We start from the raw sequence: 21950 nt of genomic DNA on the forward strand, positions 1-21950 counted from the left end.
GGCTCACCGCCCTCACAGCCAAGAATTTCTGCCTCAGACCTCAGCTCAATCTCCCCTCTTGCAGTGGAAACCCCTTCCCCCTCGTCCCATGGCTCCCCTCCCTCATCCAGAGTCCCTCCCCAGCTCTGAGGCTCTGAGGCTGGACAGGCAGGGGTGGCATGGCATGTGGGAGAACAGGGGCAGGTACCTAGAGAACTTCTCGCCTCCAATGCTCTGGGACTTCACCCCTGAACAATTACAGGACCCTGAGAGAGGAGTAGAATATCTGCAGGGGAAATACTGGGGCTCTTCCAGAGAGGCACAACTCACCGCACTGTGCTGGGCCCTGGCCACTATCTACCAGGCACTGCTCAGTGTTATGCAGCACCCTCAGGGGAAAGAGATGGAGACCAGACCGACAGCACCAGTATAGGTTAGGGGCGGACATGCTGGGAAGCAGCTCTGAGGAGAAGGACCTGGGGGTCCTAGTAGACAGCAAACTATCCATGAGCCAGCAGTGTGCCCTTGTCGCCAAGAAGGCCAATGGCATCCTGGGCTGCATATTGAAGACTGTGGCCAGTAGGTCGAGGGAGGTCATTCTCCCCCTCTACTCTGCACTGGGGAGGCCACAACTGGAGTATTGTGTCCAGTTTTGGGCTCCCCAGTTCAAGAGGGACAGGGAATTACCGGAGCGAGTCCAGCGAAGGGCAACCAAGATGATTATGGGACTGGAGCATCTCCCTTACGAGGAAAGGCTGAAAGAGCTGGGACTCTTTAGCCTGGAGAAGAGAAGGTTGAGGGGGGACCTGATTAATGTTTACAAGTACCTAAAGGGTGGGTTTAAGGAGGACGGAGCCAGGCTCTTTTCAATGGTTCCCAGTGACAGGACAAGGGGCAATGGGCACAAGCTAGAACATAGGAAGTTCCGTTCAAATACACGGAAAAACTTCTTCACGGTGAGGGTGACAGAGCACTGGAACAGGCTGCCCAGGGAGGTTGTGGAGTCCCCTTCTCTGGAGATTTTCAAGACCCGCCTGGATGCAGCCCTGAGGGATGTGCTTTAGGCAATCCTGCTCTAGCAGGGGAGTTGGACTAGATGATCTCTAGAGGTCCCTTCCAACTCTGAAGATTCCGTGATTCCGTGACAGACACTGCGGCTACTGCAAGCCCTGTGGCAGACACTGCCACTGAACCAGGGAACCAACCCGTGCCAGTATCAGTTGCCCCCATACAGAAGAAGTACACGAAGAAATCAGTTCGCTTAGTAAGAGATGATGATGAACCAGGGCCATCATGAGAAGAGGAGGAAGGGGCAGAACCAGAGATAATTACCTGATCCCTATCCTTGAGTGAGCCGTGGGATATGCGAGAAGATTTTAGCCCACTTTCAGATGAGCACATTGTCACCTGGCTGCTTCGGTGTTGGGATAACGGGGCCAGTAGCCTGGAATTAGAGGGTAGGGAAGCCAGGCAGCTGGGATCCCTGTCTAGGGAAGGCGGCATTGACAAGGCAATTGGAAAGAAGACCCAAGCCCTCAGCCTCTGCCAACGACTCCTGTCAGGCGTGAGGGAGAGGTACCCCTTCAGTGAAGATGTTGTATGTCAGCCAAGCAAGAGGACTACCATGGAAAGAGGTATCCAGTACCTGAGAGAATTAGCCGTGCGGGAGATGATTTATTATGACTCGGACAATGCAGACTTACCCACAGACCCTGATGAGGTGCAATGCCCAAGGCCCATGTGGCGGAAGTTTGTACGAAGCGCACCATCGTCATATCCCAACTCACTGGCAGTAACGGAATGGAAAGGCGAAGAGGGACCAACGGTGGATGAGGTGGCTGGCCGGCTCCGGCGATATGAAGAAAGTCTCTCTTCCCGCCTTGTCCCAGCTGTGGAGAAACTGTCCCGAAAGGTCCAGCAACTTGAAGAGAATATGTCCTACTCCCCACCTATACGGGCCAGCATCTCAGGTACACACCACGAGGCACCCTGTGGTTCTTCTACCTGCGTGACCACGGGGAGGACATGAGGAAGTGGGATGGACAACCTACTTGGATCCTGCGGACACGGGTACAGGAGTTGCAAGGAAGGACAACCACAAAAGGGGATCCCTCCAGGAAAAGTGCCGCCCCACTTTCCAGCGGGCAGTTCCCCAGACAGAGCAGAAGGCCTGATCTTGCTTCTGATCCTCTTGAAGGAACTTCCAAGTCATTTCTGCAAGAAGTGAGTGAGTAATGGATACTATGACTGGTATTAGAGGGGCCCTGCCTCCGGCCAGGTGGAAGAAAGGGACAACCGGGTTTATTGGACGGTGTGGGCTCGATGGCCTGGCACATCAGACCCTCAGGAGTATAAGGCTCTAGCGGACACAGGTGCACAGTGCACTCTAATACCATCAAGCTATAGAGGATCAGAACCCATTTGTATTTCTGGGGTCACAGGGGGATCCCAAGAGTTGACTGTACTGGAGGCGGAAGTAAGCCTAACTGGGAATCATAGAATCAGAGACTCTTCATGGCTAGAAAGGACCTTTGAGATCATCGAGTCCAACCATACACGCACCAAAAAAACCCAAAACCAAACAACCAAAAAACCCACAAACAAACAACCTGCAATCTCTGCCACTAGAGCATGCCCTGAAGTGCCACATCTAGATGTTTCTTAAACACCTCTAGGGATGGTGACTCCACCACCTCCCTGGGCAGGTCATTCCAGTGCCTGACCACTCTTTCAGTGAAGTAATTCTTCCTACTATCTAATCTAAACCTCCCCTGCCACAGCTTCAGACCCTTTCCTCTGGTCCTGTCATTATTCACCTGGGAGAAGAGGCCAACACCCACCTCTCTCCAACCTCCTTTCAGGGACTTGTGGAGGGCAATGAGGTCTCCCCTCAGCCTCCTCTTCTCCAAGCTAAACATGCCCAGCTCCCTCAGCCTCTCCTCATAGGACTTGGTCTCCAGACCCCTCACCAGCCTGGTAGCTCTCCTCTGGACACGCTCCAGCACTTCAAGGTCCCTCTTGTACAGAGGGGCCCAGAACTGAACACAGCACTCCAGGTGAGGCCTCACCAGTGCCGAGTACAGAGGCACGGTCACTTCCCTACTCCTGCTGGCCACGCTATTCCTCATACAAGCCAGAATGCTGTTGGCCTTCTTGGCCACCTGGGCACACTGCTGGCTCATGGTAAGCTGGCCGGCCACCAGCACCCCCAGGTCCTTTTCTGCGGGGCAGCTTTCCAGCCACTCTTCCCCAAGCCCCTGGTGTTGCTTGGGGTTGTTGTGACCGAAATGCAGGACCCGGCCCTTGGCCTTATTAAACCTCATCCAATTGGCCTTGGCCCATCCCTCCAGCCTGTCCAGGGCCCTCTGTAGAGCCTTCCTTCCCTCAAGCAGATCAACACTCCCACCTAGCTTGGTGTCATCTGCAAACCTACTGAGGGTGCACTCAATCCCCTCATCCAGATCATTGATAAAGATTTTAAACAAAACTGGCCCCAAAACTGAGCCCTGAGGGACACCACGGGTGACCGGCTGCCAAGAGGATTTCACCCCACTAATCACAACTCTCTGGGCACGGCCATCCAGCCAGTTTTTAACCCAGCAAAGAGTACACTTGTCTATGCCACGATTCGCCAGCTTCTCCAGGAGAATGCTGTGGGGGACGGTGTCAAAGGCCTTACCAAAGTCCAGAGAGACAACGTCCACAGCCTTCCCCGCATCCAGCAGGCGGCTCACGTGGTCATAGAAAGAGATCAGGTTGGTTAAGCAGGACCTCCCTTTCCTAAACCCATGCTGGCTGGCCCTGATTCCGTGGCTGCCCTGCACTTGCCGTGAGAGCTCACTCAAGGTGATCCTCTCCACGATCTTCCCTGGTACCGACGTCAGGCTCACAGGCCTGTGGTTCCCCGGATCCTCCTTCCGACCCTACTTGTAGATGGGAAAGAAACACATTCCAAAGGCTGCAGATCGTTTATGCTGACATGCCTCCTGTGGAAGGTGTTAAGCACCTGCTGGTAATCATGGATCCACCCTCAGGAGGAGTAGAAGCTTTTCCTACCAGGAAAGCTGATCCCCCAGGAGTGGTCAAAGCACTTTTGTGGGAAATCATTTCCAGATACTGACTGAAATGAAACCAGACGGTCAGACAGGGGTCTCATTTTTCAGCAGGAATACTAAATAATATCTATAAAAGTTCAGCCTGGAGAAGAGAAGGCTCCGCGGAGACCTTCCAGCCCCTTCCAGTCCGTCAGGGGGCTCAAGGAAAGCTGTGGAGGGACTCTGGATGAGGGAGGGGAGCCATGGGACGAGGGGGAAGGGGTTTCCACTGCAAGAGGGGAGATTGAGCTGAGATCTTGGGCAGAAATTCTTGGCTGTGAGGGCGGTGAGCCCCTGGCCCAGGTTGCCCAGAGAACCTGTGGCTGCCCCATCCCTGGAGGGGATCAAGGCCAGGTTGGCCGGGGCTTGGAGCAAGCTGGGCTGGTGGGAGGTGTCCCTGCCCAGGGCAGGGGGTGGCACTGGGTGGCCTTTAAGGTCCATTCCTACCCAAACCATGCCCTGAAAGGGTGGGGCCCTTCTCCTTCTCCTTTTCCCCTTCTCCTTCTCCCTCCCTTCTTGTTATGGTTTGAGAAACCCACCACAATTTCTTATCCTTTAGACAATTACTCTCTCACCTGATGACCCCTCCCCACCCGGGAAGGGGAATTGGGGAAAAACAAGGAAACAGGAGGGTTGCAATAGAAATAGATTTAATAGGATAAAACTAAAGAATTAACATTAATAATGCTAAAGAAGCAGTGTCAATCCCGATATCAATATAAAACACCCAAGGACTACACCCAGCCCATTCCATCAGCAGGAAGCCGTGCACTCCCAGCAGGGGACAGCCAATGGGGGACACTGCGAGCGCTGCAGCTTCACGAGGAAGGGAAGGGCTCAGGGCTCCGAGACTACAGCAAGGAGTTCTCTGGACCACCGCCATCAAGGGAGAGTCGAACTACACAGCAGACTTTATAATTTATATTGAACGTGATGTTCATGCTATGAAATAGTCCTGTTGGCAGCTTGGGGCAAGTACCCTCCTTCTCTTGCTCTTCCTCATCCCCTGCTGAGTGTCACCAAGGGGGGCTTTGACTGCCCCACGATGTCACAAAGGGGGATGTGCCCCCCTGCCACACTACAAAAGAGGGACGCGGTCCCCACTGGAGCCGTCAGCGGATGCTGGGCACCGCAGTCTGGCATTGTCTGGGCAGACTGCAGCCTCGGCCTCTGACACCCCAGCAGTCTTGCGGGTCCCGTCACTGGGGACCCAGGAGGACACTGGGGAGCCGCATTGCGGTTCTGTGCTGGTGACTCGGAGCACCGCAGCCACACCGGAGTCGGTGCCATGGGGCGCTCTGACGCCGTGTCTCCCCTAGGCCATCTCCTCCTGATTGTGATGGGGCTCAGCATATTCTCATCTGTGCTGCAGAGCAAGCGGCTTCAGGTAGGTGACTGTTGCACCACACTGTGCTGCACCACACTGTGCTGCGGCGTGGGGTGGCGAGGAATGGCGTGGGGTGGTGTGGGGTGCCGTGGGGGGCTGTGGTGTGGGACTGGGAGGTGCTCCCGTCTCACCCAGCTCCTCGGAACCTTGCAGAAGTGGTTTAAGAAGAAGAAGAAGAAGAAGAAGCGTCGGACAAGGAAGACAAGAGCCCGGCCAGAGAAGCAGAGCGGTGAGTGGCCCCAGCACCGAGCACCCTGCAAACGGCCTACACCCCACGGCAGCCCTGAGCCGGGGCTGTGCCGGCAGCTGCTGGCCGCTCACTCTGTCTCCTCCCTCCACAGCTTCTCAGCCAGTGGATAGAGGAGTTAGGAAATCCCGGCCCAAGCAGGAGAAGCGGTGAGTGTGGGGGAGACCCCAGATGCTGCCCCAGACCCTCACCCCGTGCCCTGCCCCTGCCTGCACTGGGCAGCCCTGCCCACCGGCCAAGGAGGGGTGCTGCCCGCGGGTCCCGCTGGGGTCTGGGGTGCAGCGGGGTCTCTTTCTCCTCCTCTGCAGGGCGAGTGTGGAGGCCTCGAACAGGAAGCCCCTCTCCCCACGGGCCCCGCTGGCCACCATGGACTCTCTGACAGACAGAGGCTCCTCTTCCTTCAGCTCCCTCTACTCCTTCCCAGAGCCCTGGCCTGGTGGGATGGCGGAGCTGGCAGCGCTCAACCACTCAGGACCCCGCCATCCCCCCAGGGCTGTCAAGGGGAGGGTGGAGGAGCCAGGGCCAGCCCTCTGCCAGGAGTCCCCACTGGAACTGCCAACAAGGACTAAGCAAGAGTGGTCCCCAGGGAAAGCAGGGACAGGGCGCAGAGCCCTGTGCACACGCAGCCTTCACCCTGCAGCCCCCCAGCCATGGCCACGGACCAAGGGCAGCTGATCATGGGGCTCCTCCACTCTTTTGAGTCCACCCAGGAGATGGCCAGGCAGTGCTGTGAGATGCTGAAGGTGCTGCAGGCCCGTTGGCAAGGGCGGGAGCCTGTGATTGGAACCTCCCCGGGGAGCCCTTCCATCCATGGTGGTGCAGGAGCAGCTGGGGGCCACAGTGAAGTCCCAGCACCTGGGAGCAAAGCAGCCGTGGGTGGCTGCAAACACGGATAAGGCTGAGGATGGGGACATGGACAAGGAGAAGGACACGGGAGCAGACACAAGTGTGAAGGAGAAGGAAATGAGCAGCCCTGTGGAGCTCGGCAGGGGGAGCCTGGCAGAAGTGAAGAGAAACAGCAAGATGGGGCCGGGCGAGAACAACTCCATGGGGCCAAGCACCAGCAGCCCCCCAGGCTCAGGCAGGAGCACCCCCATGGATGTGGAAGGGAGGACGGACAGGGCGCAGAGCCCCATGAACGTGCAGCTGCCCCCCAGCAGCCCCCCAGCCAAGGCCACAGACGAGAGGGAGCTCTACTTGGAGCTCTTGGACACTTTCAAGACCTTGGAGGAGGAGGGGCAGCACCACAGCGAGCCCGTGGACAGGGAGTGTGACCAGGCGTCCCCAGGGCTGTGCCTGCTAGGACGGTGCCTGTGTCACTGCTGCATCCGGCTCTGCCACCGCCTGAAGGACTGGTGGAGACGCTGCTGCCGGCCACGCCGCGTCTGCTTCAGCAATTTCCCCTAATGGCTGGGAAGTGTGAGTCCAGGAACACACATCCTCCGTGACACCAAAGGGCTCTGACATGGGCACCACTTAATTTACATCCGCTCTAGACGTTTGTGTTTTGCCAAAAGGGAGCAGAACCATGAGTGCAGGCTGACGCAGGCTACAGCTCTGCAAGCAAACAGGGTGCACGGACTCCTCTCCTCATGAGCAGATTGCCCTGCAAAAGGGTGGGGTTCAGAAAAATCGGAAAGGATAAGAAAGTTGTCAGTTACTAGAACAAGCCTAAAGCTTTTTCACAAAATTGAGGTTTTCCTGCCTGAAAAGCTCTTTTTGCTCACAGCTGACATCCCAGCACCAGTATTTTGGGTGTTTCAGCTTTTTATGAGGGCAACCTGACATCAGCCTGACAGTGAAGACTGGCATAACGGGCATCGCAACTGGACAGGGACAACGACCTCAACCAGGCTAGAGTGGAACACCGCAGTGGCTCGCTTATGAAAATGACCCTCTGGCCATAACACTGAAGTGGTCAGGAATTCCTCCTGCTGAGCGCTGCTATGCAGAAGGCCTGGAGGATCACTTTGCTTAGCTTTGTGATACCGCGGTGAGATGTCCCTCTGGGTTCCCGTACCTGCAGAACACGCCAGGAGGCTGGGAGGAGGTTGGTGAGGGTGCGTCTCATTCTCCAGCCTGGGTCTCTGAAACTGTAGCTCCGCAGACTCTTATGCTGCTGACTGGCATCTCCGCTAGCAGGATCCTGGCTAGGTGATCGTGCTTCGTGACTCTTTCAAAGAAGAGGTTCACGCGCAGTTTTGGGGCTCTCTTGGCCAAGTTGGCCCACGACGTTCCCCTGACCACTTGCCCATGAGGGTCGTGGATATGACATTTGATATTCAAGGTGCACAGGGAACGAGTGCTGTGCTCCCGCAGGGTGTACAAGTCAGCCCACCACGTTTCCGTGACGGTGACTACGTCATAGCTGTCCTGCTGCACAATGGCTTCCAGCTCCTCCTCTTTCTTGCCCATGCTGCAGGCTTGAGTGTGGAAGCACTTCAGCTGGCCTGCTGATCCTGACACCTTTTTTCTGAAAGAAGGCTTCACTCCTACCTGACCATTCCCAGGAGCAGCTGTAGCTTCTAACCCATCAACGACCCTTGTGTCTCTGCTGCCGGATTCATCCCTTTCCCCCTTCAAATCTACTTGAAAGCCCCTTTGATGAGCCCTGCCAACTCCTGTGCAAGGATCCTTTTCCCCTTTTGAGGCAGGTGTATCCCGTCTGTCTCCAACAGGCCTGCTGTCCTGTCAAACCATGCTGTGATCAAAAACCCCAAAGTCCTGCCACTGACACCAGGCTTGCAGCCAGGTATTGATCTGCTGGCTCTTCCTGTTGCTTTCCTCATCCTTCCCTGGGCCTGCAACGACAGAGGAGAACACGACTTGCGCTCCTGAGCCCTTTCCTAGTCATCCCAAGGCCCAGAAGTCTCTCTTGATCTCCCTTGGGATTCTCGGTAACAGATCATCTCTGCCTGTCTGAAAAATGAGGAGCGGTTAATAATCTGAGGGGCTTACCAGGGAGAGAAGTTTTCTTCTGGTATCTTTAACCCGGGCCCCTTCCCTGAGCACACTTCCCTGAGAAGTGGGTCTGGTCTGCATATCGGGCCTTGCGCTCCCTTCAGGATGGAGTCGCCTACAACAGTGACCCGTCTTTTCTTCTTAACTGAAGACGTTTTGATGCGAGGTGTGGTTTGGCTTAACCTTGGCAACACCTCTGTGGACACTGCATTATCTTCCTCGTCAGCATTAGGTTCCCCTTGCAGAGCCTCGTACCTGGTTTTTCAGGGTACCTGGAAGGCCAGGGAGTTACTGGGGAGACACGCCTGCTTCGCCGGGCAGGAACATGTTCCCACAGCCCCCTGTCCTCTTAGTTACCTTCTTCAGCTAGGCAGAGGGAGGGCGGGGAATCTGCTGTGTCCCCCATCTTGTCAGCAGCCCCCCTGGGAGCTGCTGGCTCTGCTGGGCGGCCTGCGCTCTCCCGGCCTTTCCCCAGCTCCGGAAAAGCCCCTGTTTTGCCTTTTTTCGCCACCAACCCCCGCTCCCTTGCGGACGTACCTGCCCCGAAGCTGTCCCTCGGGAAGCGACCGGTGGGGGCCGTTACACCCCGTTTAAATTGAGCGCCGTTCCTGCTCGCCCCGGCCCGGCCCGTCAGCGCCCCCCCGCCAGCTGCCGGCCCTCGCGGCCGGCCTGCGCCCTCCCGGCCTTTCCCCGGCCCCGGGCAGCTCCGGAATAGCCCCTTTTTTGCCTTTTTTCGCCACCAACCCCCGCTCCCTTGCGGACGTACCTGCCCCGAAGCTGTCCCTTGGCGAGTGAGAATTCGCGAGAAGACACAGACGGCCCTTCAGCACTAGTTCCTGATCACGTTGCAGGGATATGCGGGGGGAACACCGCCGCCTCCTCGGAGGGAACCCCCGAGCGCCGCCATCGGCCGCCGCTGTGGGCCGGGCCGGGCCGGGGCCGGGGCCGGGGCCGGGGCCTGGGGCGGGGCTGCGGCCGGCTGTGGGGCGGCTGAGGGCCCGGCGCCGTGGCCTGTGCTCCAGAGCCCTCAGCAGCTCCCTTGCCCTTCTCTGGACACACAGAATGGGAAGTGGGAAAGGGAGGAAAGTCGTGGCGTGAGAGAAAGGCAGTTTAATACGCAAAGCAAAAGCCGCGCGCACAAGCAAAGCCAAACAAGGAACCCGTTGGCTGCTTCCCATTGCAGGCGGGGGTTCAGCCGTCTCCAGGAAAGCCGGGCTCCGGCAGCGTGACGGTGACTTGGGAAGACAAACGCCATCACTCTGAACATCAGCCCTTCCTTCTTCTTTCCCCGGCTTTATATACTGAGCGTGACGTCAAATGGCACGGAATGTCCCTTTGCTCAGTCGGGGTCAGCTGTCCTGGCTCTGTCCCCTCCCAACTCCCTGTGCCCCCCAGGCCACTGTCGGTCGGGCAGCGTGAGGAGCAGAAAAGGCCTTGAGAGCTCAGCAACAGCTAAAACCACCAGTGCGCTACCAACACTGTTTTCATCCCAAATCCAAAACACAGCGCTACACCACCTGCTCGCAAGGAAGTCATCCCCACCCCAGCCGAAAGCGTGACACCCCAGTGCCTTGGGAGGGAGCAACTGGGGCTGGGGGCAGACAGGGACATGGACGCAGATGCAGACGTGAACAAGGACAGGGACACGGACACAGGAGCAGGCAGGAGCAGCCTGGGGAAGAGCAGACACAAGAGGGAAGGCTTGCGGACAGAAAGGGAAGGGGGTGGAGGGTCAGCAAGGGATAGAAGGGGAGGTGCGGGCATCCCTGAGAAGACACACCTTTGAGTCGATCCCTTCCAGGCAAAATGCTTTCAGAGGCTCCACACATTTGCCTTCTGGGCCCACAGAAAAGCGTGGGAGCACAAGTCTGAGGCCTGTGCGCCCCAAAGGGAGAGAAGGAGATGTTCAGCAAAGGGACAGGAGGACTTGGCATTACCCCTTCACGGGTCTCACACCATCCCAAAACCTCCCATGAACTCAGCAGCGCCCCGAGCTGCTGCCACTGCTCACGGCGGTGATGACCAGCTCCAGCCTCCGTCCTCTTGGCACCCTCCCTGCAGGTATTGATGTGCGTGGAGGAGATCCCCCTGAGCCGCCTCTTCTCCAGGCTGAGCACTCCCAGCCCTGCCCAGACTTGGCACTTGAACTTCAGCAGCGGAGACCATTTCACTGTTTAGCTAGACCGAAGGCCAAAAAGTTAAAGGATGTGGCCTGTGCTTGTACCGTGATTCTTTTTCACTCATTGGGCTGGTTTTGGTTGTTTTGTTGGGGTTTTTTTAGGCGTTTAGTAACTGGGAACTTTCTTATCCTTTCCGATTTTTCTGAACCCCACCCTTTTGCAGGGCAATCTGCTCATGAGGAGAGGAGTCCGTGCGCCCTGTTTGCTTGCAGAGCTGTAGCCTGCGTCAGCCTGCACTCGTGGTTCTGCTCCCTTTTGGCAATACACAAACGTCTAGAGCGGATGTAAATTAACTGGTGCCCATGTCACAGGCCTTTGGTGTCACGCAGGATGTGCCACCAAAGGTGTGCGACAGCCTTGACCCGCGTCAATGAGCATCAGGTCTTTGCACGCCTGAGGGAAGCACACGGCCTGATGGTTGCTGACAGCGCTCTTTAGGTTCTGTTGCGCTGCAGAGCTTCCAAGGAACAGCCGGGATCTGCAAAGCTTTCTAGAAATTGTCTTTGGATCTACTCTCGTACCGGGGATAATTTCCAATATGTCAAGTAAGATCATGGCATGAGCTGAGGGTACGACATCTTCTAATGGTAATAGAAGTTGTCTATCTCTCTGTGTGGGGTGTAATGCTCAAGGGCCCCCCCATCTCCACGGGAGAGTGGGCATTACTGTAGCATCTACTGTTGTCGTTACCCAAAACTGATTCTCTGCTCCTGTCAAGGGACAAAACTGATCTGCTGACATTCACAGGGATAGAGAAAATACTGACTTTTTTATTGGTTCAGAAGAGGGGCACCCCAGGGGGTTCCTGGCCCCACACTTCCCACCCATTGGGGGAAATTTCTGAAGCAGACACGGCGCGGCCGGCAGCAGCGTCTCCACCAGTCCTTCAGGCGGTGCCAGAGCCGGGTGCAGCAGTGACACAGGCACCGTCCTAGCGGGCACAGCCCTGGGGACGCCTGGTCACACTCCCTATTCAAAGGCTTGCCATGCTGCTGCCTCTCCTCCTCCAAGGTCTTGACAGTGTCCAAGAGCTCCAAGAAGAGCTCCCTCTCGTCCGTGGCCTTGGCTAGGGGGCTGCTGGGCGGCGGAAGCACAGTCATGGGGCTCTGCGCCCTGTCCCTCCTCCCTTCCGCATCCATGGGGGTGTTCCTGCCTGAGCCTGGGGGGCTGCTGGTGCTTGGCCCCATGGAGTTGTTCTCGCCCGGCCCCGTCTTGCTGTTTCTCTTCACTTCTGCCAGGCTCCCCCTGCCGAGCTCCACAGGGCTGCTCCTTTCCTTCTCCTTCACACTTGTGTCTGGTCCCTTGTCCTTCTCCTTGTCCATGTCCCCATCCTCAGCCTTATCCGTGTTTGCATCCACTCACGGCCACTCCACTCCCAGGTGCCGGGGCTTCACTGTGGCCCCCAGCTGCTCCTGCGCCGCCATCGTGCCCAGGGGATGGAGGGGCTCCCCGGGGAGGTTCTGGTCACAGGCTCCCGCTGCCCCTTGCCAACGGGCCTGCAGCACCTTCAGCATCTCACAGCACTGCCTGGCCATCTCCTGGGTGCACTCGAAACAGCGGAGGAGCTCCATGACCAGCTCCCCTTGGTCCGTGGCCATGGCTGGGGGGCTGCAGGGTGAAGGCTGCGTGTGCATAGGGCTCTGCGTCCTGTCCCTGCTTTCCCTGGGGACCGGCTCTTGCTTGGTCCTTGTAGGCATTTCCAGTGGGGGCTCCTGGCAGAGGGCTGGCCCTGGCTCCTCCACCCTCCCCTTCACAGCCCTGGGGGGATGGCACGGTCCTGAGCGGTCGAGTGCTGCCAGCTCCGCCATTGCACCAGGACAGGGCTCCGGGAAGGAGTAGAGGGAGCTGAAGGAAGAGCAGCCTCTGTCTGTCATTGTGTTCATGGTGGCCATTGGGGCCCATGGGGAGAGGGGCTTCCTGTTCAAGGCCTCCGCACTCGCCCTGCAGAGGAGGAGAAAGAGACCCCGCTGCACCCCAGAGCCCAGCGGGACCCGCGGGCAGCACCCCTCCTTGGCCGGTGGGCAGGGCTGCCCAGCGCAGGCAGGGGCAGGGCACGGGGTGAGGGTCTGGGGCAGCATCTGGGGTCTCCCCCACACTCGCCGCTTCTCCTGCTTGGGCCGGGATTTCTCCACTCCTCCATCCACTGGCTGAGAAGCTGCGGAGGGAGGAGACAGAGTGAGCGGCCAGCAGCTGCCGGCACAGCCCCGGCTCAGGGCTGCCGTGGGGTGTAGGCCGTTTGCAGGGTGCTCGGTGCTGGTGCCACTCACCGCTCTGCTTCTCTGGCCGGGCTCTCGTCTTCCTTGTCCGACGCTTCTTCTTCTTCTTCTTAAACCACTTCTGCAAGGTTCCGAGGAGCTGGGTGAGACGGGAGCACCTCCCAGTCCCACACCACAGCCCCCCATGGCACCCCACACCACCCCATGCCATCCCTCGCCACCCCACGCCGCAGCACAGTGTGGTGCAACAGTCACCTACCTGAAGCCGCTTGCTCTGCAGCACAGCTGAGAATACGCTGAGCCCCATCACAATCAGGAGGAGAGGGCCCAAGGGAGACACGGCGTCAGAGCGCCCCATGGCACCAACGCCGGTGTGGCTGCGGTGCTCCGAGTCACCAGCACAGAACCGCGATGCGGCTCCCCAGTGTCCTCCTGGGTCCCAGTGATGGGACCCGCAAGACTGCTGGGGTGTCAGAGGCTGAGGCTGCAGTCTGCCCAGACAATGCCAGACTGCGGTGCCCAGCATCCGCTGACAGCTCCAGTGGGGACCGCGTCCCCCATTTATAGTGTGGCCGGGGTTTACGTGCCCGCTTTGTGACATCGAGGGGCAGTCAAAGCCCCCGTTGGCGACACTCAGCAAGGGATGAGGAAGAGCAAGAGAAGGAGGGTACTTGCCCCAAGCTGCCAACAGGACTATTTCATAGCACGAACATCACATTTAATATAAATTATAAAGTTTGCTGTGTAGTTCGACTCTCCCTTGATGGCGGTGGTCCAGAGAACTCCTTGCCGCGGTCTCGGAGCCCTGAGCCCTTCCCTTCCTCCCGAAGCCGCAGCGCTCGCAGTGTCCCCCATTGGCTGTCCCCTGCTGGGAGTGCACGGCTTCCTGCTGATGGAATGGGCTGGGTGTAGTCCTTGGGTATTTTATATTGATATCGGGATTGACACTGCTTCTTTAGCATTATTAATGTTAATTCTTTAGTTTTATCCTAGTAAATCTATTTCTATTGCAACCCTCCTGTTTCCTTGTTTTTCCCCAATTCCCCTTCCCGGGTGGGGAGGGGTCATCGGGTGAGAGAGTAGTTGTCTAAAGGACAAGAAATTGTGGTGGGTTTCTCAAACCATAACAAGAAGGGAGGGAGAAGGAGAAGGGCCCCACCCCTTCAGGGCATGGTTTGGGTGGGAAGGGACCTCTAAAGGCCACCCAGTGCCACCCCCTGCCCTGGGCAGGGACACCTCCCACCAGCCCAGCTTGCTCCAAGCCCCGGCCAACCTGGCCTTGAACCCCTCCAGGGATGGGGCAGCCACAGCTTCTCTGGGCAACCTGGGCCAGGGGCTCACCGCCCTCACAGCCAAGAATTTCTGCCCGAGATCTCAGCAAAATCTCCCCTCTTGCAGTGGAAACCCCTTCCCCCGCATCCCATGGCTCCTCTCCCTCATCCAGAGTCCCTCCCCAGCTTTCCTGGAGCCCCTTGAGGGACTGGAAGGGGCTCCAAGGTCTCCGTGGAGCCTTCTCTTCTCCAGGCTGAACCCCCCAACTCTCTCAGCCTGTCCTCACAGCAGAGGGCCTCCAGCCCTCCCAGCATCTCCGGGGCCTCCTCTGGACCATATATATATATACACATGGACACCTTCCGCTCCTCCTGTGTCCCCACCGGTGCCTGCCACCCTGCCGGGCCAGGGGCCGGGTCTGCTGCAGCCCCCCGAGACGCCACTCCAGTGTCCAGCAGCCCTGCTGAGGGTCCCAGGGGAGCGGGGCAGCCCCCACCCCGTCCCCTCCGGGTGCTGGCTGGGGCCAGGATGGTGCCCAGGAGGGACGGAGGGGTCTGGCCCTCGATGCCTTTGGTGACAGAGTGCGGGGCTCGTGGAGCCCACCCAGGGCAGGGCAGGTCAGTGCTGGGGTCCATCATAGCACCCATGGCGGGTGTGGGGCAGCACTTGGGTGCCGCGGGTGGCTGGCAGGGTCCCGCAGCAGCTGCAGGGCTCTCGCCGGGTTGGAGTGGGGGAATTTGAAGGGGAAGCTGCCGTTGGAGCCGCACAAGAGGAAGCCGCCACGTTCAGGGGCGGGTGCAGGTTGTTGCGCGGGTAGGAGACGGTGAGGGGTGCAGCCCTGCTGTGTGAGCGAACCGCACTTGGGTGCAGGCAGATGCTCAGCCAAACCCAAGTTAATGCTCTTGCATGAGGCCGTCAGCGAGAGCTCAGCACCAAAACCAAAAACCAGCCCTGTTTCGGCTGGAGATCGGGCTGGTAAGTGGCTGAAACAGCCTGAACGCAGCAGAAAACCCGACTACGACTCAACCCCTCGATGCTCTAAACACCCGCAGCCATCAGGTCTGTGGAGCTCCAGCCACGGCCGCTCCGCTCCCAGGTGCTGGGGCTTCACTGTGGCCCCCAGCTGCTGCTGCGCCTCCATCCTGCCCAGGGGATGGAAGGGCTCCCCGGGGAGGTTCCAATCACAGGCCCCCGCTGCCCCTTGCCAACGGGCCTGCAGCACCTTCAGCATCTCATAGCACCGCCTGGCCATCTCCTGGGTGGACTCGAAAGAGCAGAGGAGCCCCACGACCAGCTCCCCTTGGTCCGAGGCCATGGCTGGGGGGCGGTGGGGTGGGGTGGGGCGCTCTGGGGTGAAGGCTTCATGTACACAGGGTTCTGCACCCTGTCCCTGCTCAATGCCTCCGCACTCGCCCTGCAGAGGAGGAGAGAGAAGAGACCCCTCTGCGCCCTGGACCCCAGCAGGGCCCACGGGCAGCACCTGACGGGGGGATCACTTCTCCTCCGCATCCTTAAGCCAGGAGCAGGGCCCGATCCTCAGCATCCCCAGCTGCGCCGGGGTCCCTGTCCCGGCCGTCTCCCTCTGGGTCCTTCTCCTGGCCATCTCCCTCTGTCCAGGGGGACCTGCAGCCACTTCAACTGGGACAGGGGTCAGGCGCCAACACACCCATCGGGGTGTATCAGCCACCACCTCCCCCCGAGTTTCGTGGGTGCCAGCCTGTCGCACTGGGGTTGGGCACTGAGGGGGTAACACCCCCAGCTGCGGGAAGGGTGGATGAACCACAGCACCAGGGATAGAGAAAATACTGACTTTTTTATTGGTTGACAAGAGGGGCACCCCAGGGGATTCCCGGCCCCACACTTCCCACCCATTAGGGGAAATTGCTGAAGCAGACACGGCGCGGCCGGCAGCAGCGTCTCCACCAGTCCTTCAGGCGGTGGCAGAGCCGGATGCAGCAGTGACACAGGCACCGTCCTAGCGGGCACAGCCCTGGGGACGCCTGGTCACACTCCCTGTCCACGACCTCGTCGCGCTGCTGCCTCTCCTCCTCCAAGGTCTTGACAGTGTCCAAGAGCTCCAAGTAGAGCAACTTGTCGTCCGTGGCCTTGGCTGGGGGGCTGCTGGGCGGTAGAACCACATTCACGGGGCTCTGCACCCTGTCCCTCCTCCCTTCCGCATCCATGGGGGTGCTCCTGCCTGAGCCTGGGGGGCTGCTGGTGCTTGGCCCCATGGAGTTGTTCTCGCCCGGCCCCATCTTGCTGTTTCTCTTCACTTCCGCCAGGCTCCCCCTGCCGAGCTCCACAGGGCTGCTCCTTTCCTTCTCCTTCACACTTGTGTCTGGTCCCTTGTCCTTCTCCTTGTCCATGTCCCCATCCTCAGCCTTATCCGTGTTTGCATCCACCCACGGCCACTCCGCTCCCAGGTGCCGGGGCTTCACTGTGGACCCCAGCTGCTGCTGCGCCTCCATCCTGCCCAGGGGATGGAAGGGCTCCCCGGGGAAGTTCTGGTCACAGGCTCCCGCTGCCCCTTGCCAACGGGCCTGCAGCACCTTCAGCATCTCACAGCACTGCCTGGCCATCTCCTGGGTGCACTCGAAACAGCGGAGGAGCTCCATGACCAGCTCCCCTTGGTCCGTGGCCATGGCTGGGGGGCTGCAGGGTGAAGGCTGCGTGTGCACAGGGCTCTGCGCCCTGTCCCTGCTTTCCCTGGGGACCGGCTCTTGCTTGGTCCTTGTCGGCAGTTCCTGTGGGGGCTCCTGGCAGAGGGCTGGCCCTGGCTCCTCCACCCTCCCCTTCACAGCCCTGGGGGTACAGCGGGGTCTTGAGCGGTTGAGCGCTGCCAGCTCCGCCATTGCACCAGGCCAGGGCTCTGGGAAGGAGTAGAGGGAGCTGAAGGAAGAGGAGCCTCCGTCTGTCATGGAGTCCATGGTGGCCAGCGGGGCCCGTGGGGAGAGGGGCTTCCTGTTCAAGGCCTCCGCACTCGCCCTGCAGAGGAGGAGAAAGAGACCCCGCTGCAACCCGGAGCCCAGCGGGACCCGCGGGCAGCACCCCTCCTTGGCCGGTGGGCAGGGCTGCCCAGCGCAGGCAGGGGCAGGGCACGGGGTGAGGGTCTGGGGCAGCATCTGGGGTCTCCCCCACACTCACCGCTTCTCCTGCTTGGGCCGGGATTTCTCCACTCTTCCATCCACTGCCCGAGAAGCTGCAGCGGGAGGAGACAGATTGAGCGGCCGGCAGCCCCCTGCACAGCCCCGGCTCAGGGCTGCCGTGGGGTGTCGGCCGTTTGCAGGGTGCTCCATACTGGGGCCACTCACCGCTCTGCTTCTCTGGCCGGGCTCCTGTCTTGCTTGTCTGACGCTTCTTCTTGTTCTTCTTCCACCACTTCTGCAAGGTCCCCAGGAGCTGGGTGAGACGGGAGCACTTCCCAGTCCCACACCACAGGCCCCCACACCACCCCATGCCATCCCTCGCCACCCCACGCCGCAGCACAGTGTGGTGCAACAGTCACCTACCTGAAGCCGCTTGCTCTGCAGCACAGATGAGAATATGCTGAGCCCTGTCACGATCAGGATGAGAGGGCCCAGGGGAGACACGGCGTCAGAGCGCCCCATGGCACCGACTCCGGTGTGGCTGCGGTGCTCCGAGTCACCAGCACAGAACCGCAATGCGGCTCCCCAGTGTCCTCCTGGGTCCCCAGTGACGGGACCCGCAAGACTGCTGGGGTGTCAGAGGCCGAGGCTGCAGTCTGCCCAGACAATGCCAGACTGCGGTGCCCAGCATCCGCTGACGGCTCCAGTGGGGACCGCGTCCCCCTTTTATAGTGTGGCAGGGGGGCACATCCCCCCTTTGTGACATCGTGGGGCAGTCAGAGCCCCGCTTTGTGACATCACAGGGCAGTCAGGGCCCCCCTTGGTGACACTCAGCAGGGGATGAGGAAGAGCAAGAGAAGGAGGGCACTTGCCCCAAGCTGCCAACAGGACTATTTCATAGCACGAACATCACATTTAATATAAATTATAAAGTCTGCTGTGTAGTTCGACTCTCCCTTGATGGCGGTGGTCCAGAGAACTCCTTGCCGCGGTCTCGGAGCCCTGAGCCCTTCCCTTCCTCCCGCAGCCACAGTGCTCGCAGTGTCCCCCATTGACTGTCCCCTGCTGGGAGTGCACGGCTTCCTGCTGATGGAATGGGCTGGGTGTAGTCCTTGGGTATTTTATATTGATATCGGGATCGACACTGCTTCTTTAGCATTATTAATGTTAATTCTTTAGTTTTATCCTATTAAATCGATTTCTATTGCAACCCTCCTGTTTCCTTGTTTTTCCCCAATTCCCCTTCCCGGGTGGGGAGGGGTCATCGGGTGAGAGAGTAGTTGTCTAAAGGACAAGAAATTGTGGTGGGTTTCTCAAACCATAACAAGAAGGGAGGGAGAAGGAGAAGGAGAAGGGGAAAAGGAGAAGGAGAAGGGCCCCACCCCTTCAGGGCATGGTTTGGGTGGGAAGGGCCCTCTAAAGCCCACCCAGTGCCACCCCCTGCCCTGGGCAGGGACACCTCCCACCAGCCCAGCTTGCTCCAAGCCCCGGCCAACCTGGCCTTGAACCCCTCCAGGGATGGGGCAGCCACAGCTTCTCTCGGCAACCTGGGCCAGGGGCTCACCGCCCTCACAGCCAAGAATTTCTGCCTCAGATCTCAGCTCAGTCTCCCCTCTTGCAGTGGATACCCCTTCCCCCTCGTCCCATGGCTCCCCTCCCTCATCCAGAGTCCCTCCCCAGCTTTCCTGGAGCCCCCTGAGGGGCTGGAACGGGCTCCAAGGTCTCCCCGCAATCTTCTCTTCTCCAGGCTGAACTTTTATAGATATTATTTAGTATTCCTGCTGAAAAATGAGAACCCCTGTCTGATCCTCTGGTTTCATTTCAGTCAGTATCTGGGAATGATTTCCCACAAAAGTGCTTTGACCATTCCTGGGGGATCAGCTTTCCTGGTAGGAAAAGCTTCTACTCCTCCTGAGGGTTGATCCATGATTACCAGCGGGTGCTTAACACCTTCCACAGGAGGCACGTCAGCATAACCCATCTGCAGCCTTTGGAATGGGAAGTATGACCACGGTTGCCCTCCAGCCTCCTGCTTGGGTTTTGCACCGGAAAACTTCCAACCTGTGGGCCAAGAACTCACAATCCCCTTTACTGCCATATGTCTTCCGGGGACTGTCCACCTTTTCTCAATCTGGTTAAAAATTGTCACCCGTGTTGAGGAATGGCTATATGAGAACGGACACGGCGCCATGCAGGATTGTCAGAAGTAAGCTATGCCTGCCTGCATGGAGAATTCCGAGTCACGCTGATAAGAAAGATGCTGAAGGCCGTGCTGACCTTCCTTAAGTCAGATAAACAACTTTGAGAAAGTAGACTGTGAGAGAACAGGAACAAACCTGGACCCAAGAAACTGCATGTAGGAGGAGTATGAATAATGTAATCTTTAGCGCACAGCCAATAGTTGTAAGACAAATAGGCATATCTAAGTATAAGAGTATAAAAGTCTGATGAAGCTGCAATAAAGCTGAAGCTTGCTTTATCACTCATATTGAGTCGACTGCCTGTTTCCCTCGCTCGTCGCACACGCGTCCATGTGTTTTATCACAAAACCGCCTAGCCAAAGCCATTGAGTATTTTCTTGGTAAGACGGGGCTTCCCCCAGTAGTCCAAATTCCAGTTTCATCTTTTGTGGAGGAGGGAGGGATCCCGAGTGCAGGGCCCAATTCCATTTTTACAGAGCAAGGCAGCGTTACATCTGTCCCTGTCGTCTGACCAATGGAAGACACGTCTCAGACAGACATCAGGTAGGTGAGCCCAGCGATTCTGCTCAGCTTCGCTGTCGTCTTCCATTGAGAAGACAGTTTTTCACTTCTCCTCTGGGTGTTGAGCCAAACCTAGAGGAAGACTCTCTCCAGCAGGCTCCTGAAAAGACCAAAGTCCCCCCTCCAGAAGCCCATGGTGGCAGTTCTGCTGGCACCCTTCCTTGCTTCCCTAAGAATCAAAAACTCTGTCATTTCATGGTCACTGTGCCCAAGACGGCCTCCAACATCACATCCCCCACAAGTCCTTCTCTGTTCACAAACAGCAGGTCCAGCAGGGCTCCTTCCCTAGTGCGTTCCCCCACCAGCTGTGTCAGGAATTTATCCCCACACACCCCAGAAACCTCCAAGACTCTTCCCTCTCAGCTGTATGGTGTTCCCAGCTGATATCTGGTAGGTTGAAGTCTCCCACCAGGGCAAGGGCCAGCAATCGTGAGATTTCTCCCACCTGCTTACAGAATATTTCACCTGCCTCTCTGTCCTGGTTGGGCAGTCTATAACAGACCATCATATCAGCCTTGTTGGCCCTCCCCCTCATTCTTACCCAGAAACACTCAACCCCAGTGTTTACCATCATTAAGGTCTCGATGTTCACAACACTCCCCAACATACAGGGCCACCCCACCTCCTCTCCTTCCTTGCCTGTCCCTTCTGAAGGGTTTGTAGCCATCTAATGCAGCACTCCAGTCGTGCGAGTCAGCCCACCACGTTTCCGTGACAGCGACTATGTCATAGCTGTCCTGCTGCACAATGGCTTCCAGCTCCTCCTCTTTCTTGCCCATGCTGCAGGCATTGGTGTGGAAGCACTTCAGCTGGCCTACTGGTCCTGACACCTTTTTGCTGGAAGAAGGCTTCACTCCTACCTGACCATTCCCAGGCGCAGCTGTAGCTTCTAACCCATCAACGACCCTTGTGTCTCTGCTGCCGGATTCATCCCTTTCCCCCTTCAAATCTACTTGAAAGCCCCTTTGATGAGCCCTGCCAACTCCTGTGCAAGGATCCTTTTCCCCTTTTGAGGCAGGTGTATCCCATCTGTCTCCAACAGGCCTGCTGTCCTGTCAAACCATGCTGTGATCAAAAACCCCAAAGTCCTGCCACTGACACCAGGCTCGCAGCCAGGTATTGATCTGCTGGCTCTTCCTGTTGCTTTCCTCATCCTTCCCTGGGCCTGCAACGACAGAGGAGAACACGACTTGCGCTCCTGAGCCCTTTCCTAGTCATCCCAAGGCCCAGAAGTCTCTCTTGATCTCCCTTGGGATGCTCGGTAACAGATCATCTCTGCCTGTCTGAAAAATTAGGAGCGGTTAATAATCGGAGGGGGGGAACACCGCGGCGTCCTGTGAGGGAACCCCCGAGCGCCGCCATCAGCCGCCGCTGTGGGCCGGGCCGGTGCCGGGGCCGGGGCCTGCGGCGGGGCTGCGCCCGGCTGTGGGGCGGCTGAGGGCCCGGCGCCGTGGCCTGTGCTCCAGAGCCCTCAGCAGCTCCCTTGCCCTTCTCTGGACACACAGAATGGTGGGAGAAATAAGTTCCGGTCCGAATGAAATAGGCTCAGGCAGAATCCTCTGGGAAGCACATTTTTATTCACGCTCTTGCAAGAGCGGGTGACCTAGCAAGTAGGCACACTTTCCGTTCTTGAAACACCACACCTTTTTATTTCCTAATCCCGGCCCAATTTTTCCCTCCCCTCTTTCCTGTTGGTTGGGTACTCCAGGGTTTACAGTCTGTGCGAGGCGCCTAAAATTCTTGCCGCATGTCCTGCCGCTGTTTGC

General features: G+C 58.3%; 1 protein-coding gene across 1 annotated transcript in view; it reads left to right on the top strand.

Annotated features, from left to right (window-relative positions):
- Positions 1–21950, top strand: part of LOC128901080 (neuronal acetylcholine receptor subunit alpha-7-like) — a gene marked incomplete at its 3' end in the record, with an annotated part of 90684 nt that overhangs the window by 53964 nt on the left and 14770 nt on the right. The window lies entirely within an intron of this gene.

Source organism: Rissa tridactyla, chromosome 1 (genome assembly GCF_028500815.1).
Source record: "Rissa tridactyla isolate bRisTri1 chromosome 1, bRisTri1.patW.cur.20221130, whole genome shotgun sequence".
Classification (NCBI taxonomy): Eukaryota; Metazoa; Chordata; class Aves; order Charadriiformes; family Laridae; genus Rissa; species Rissa tridactyla.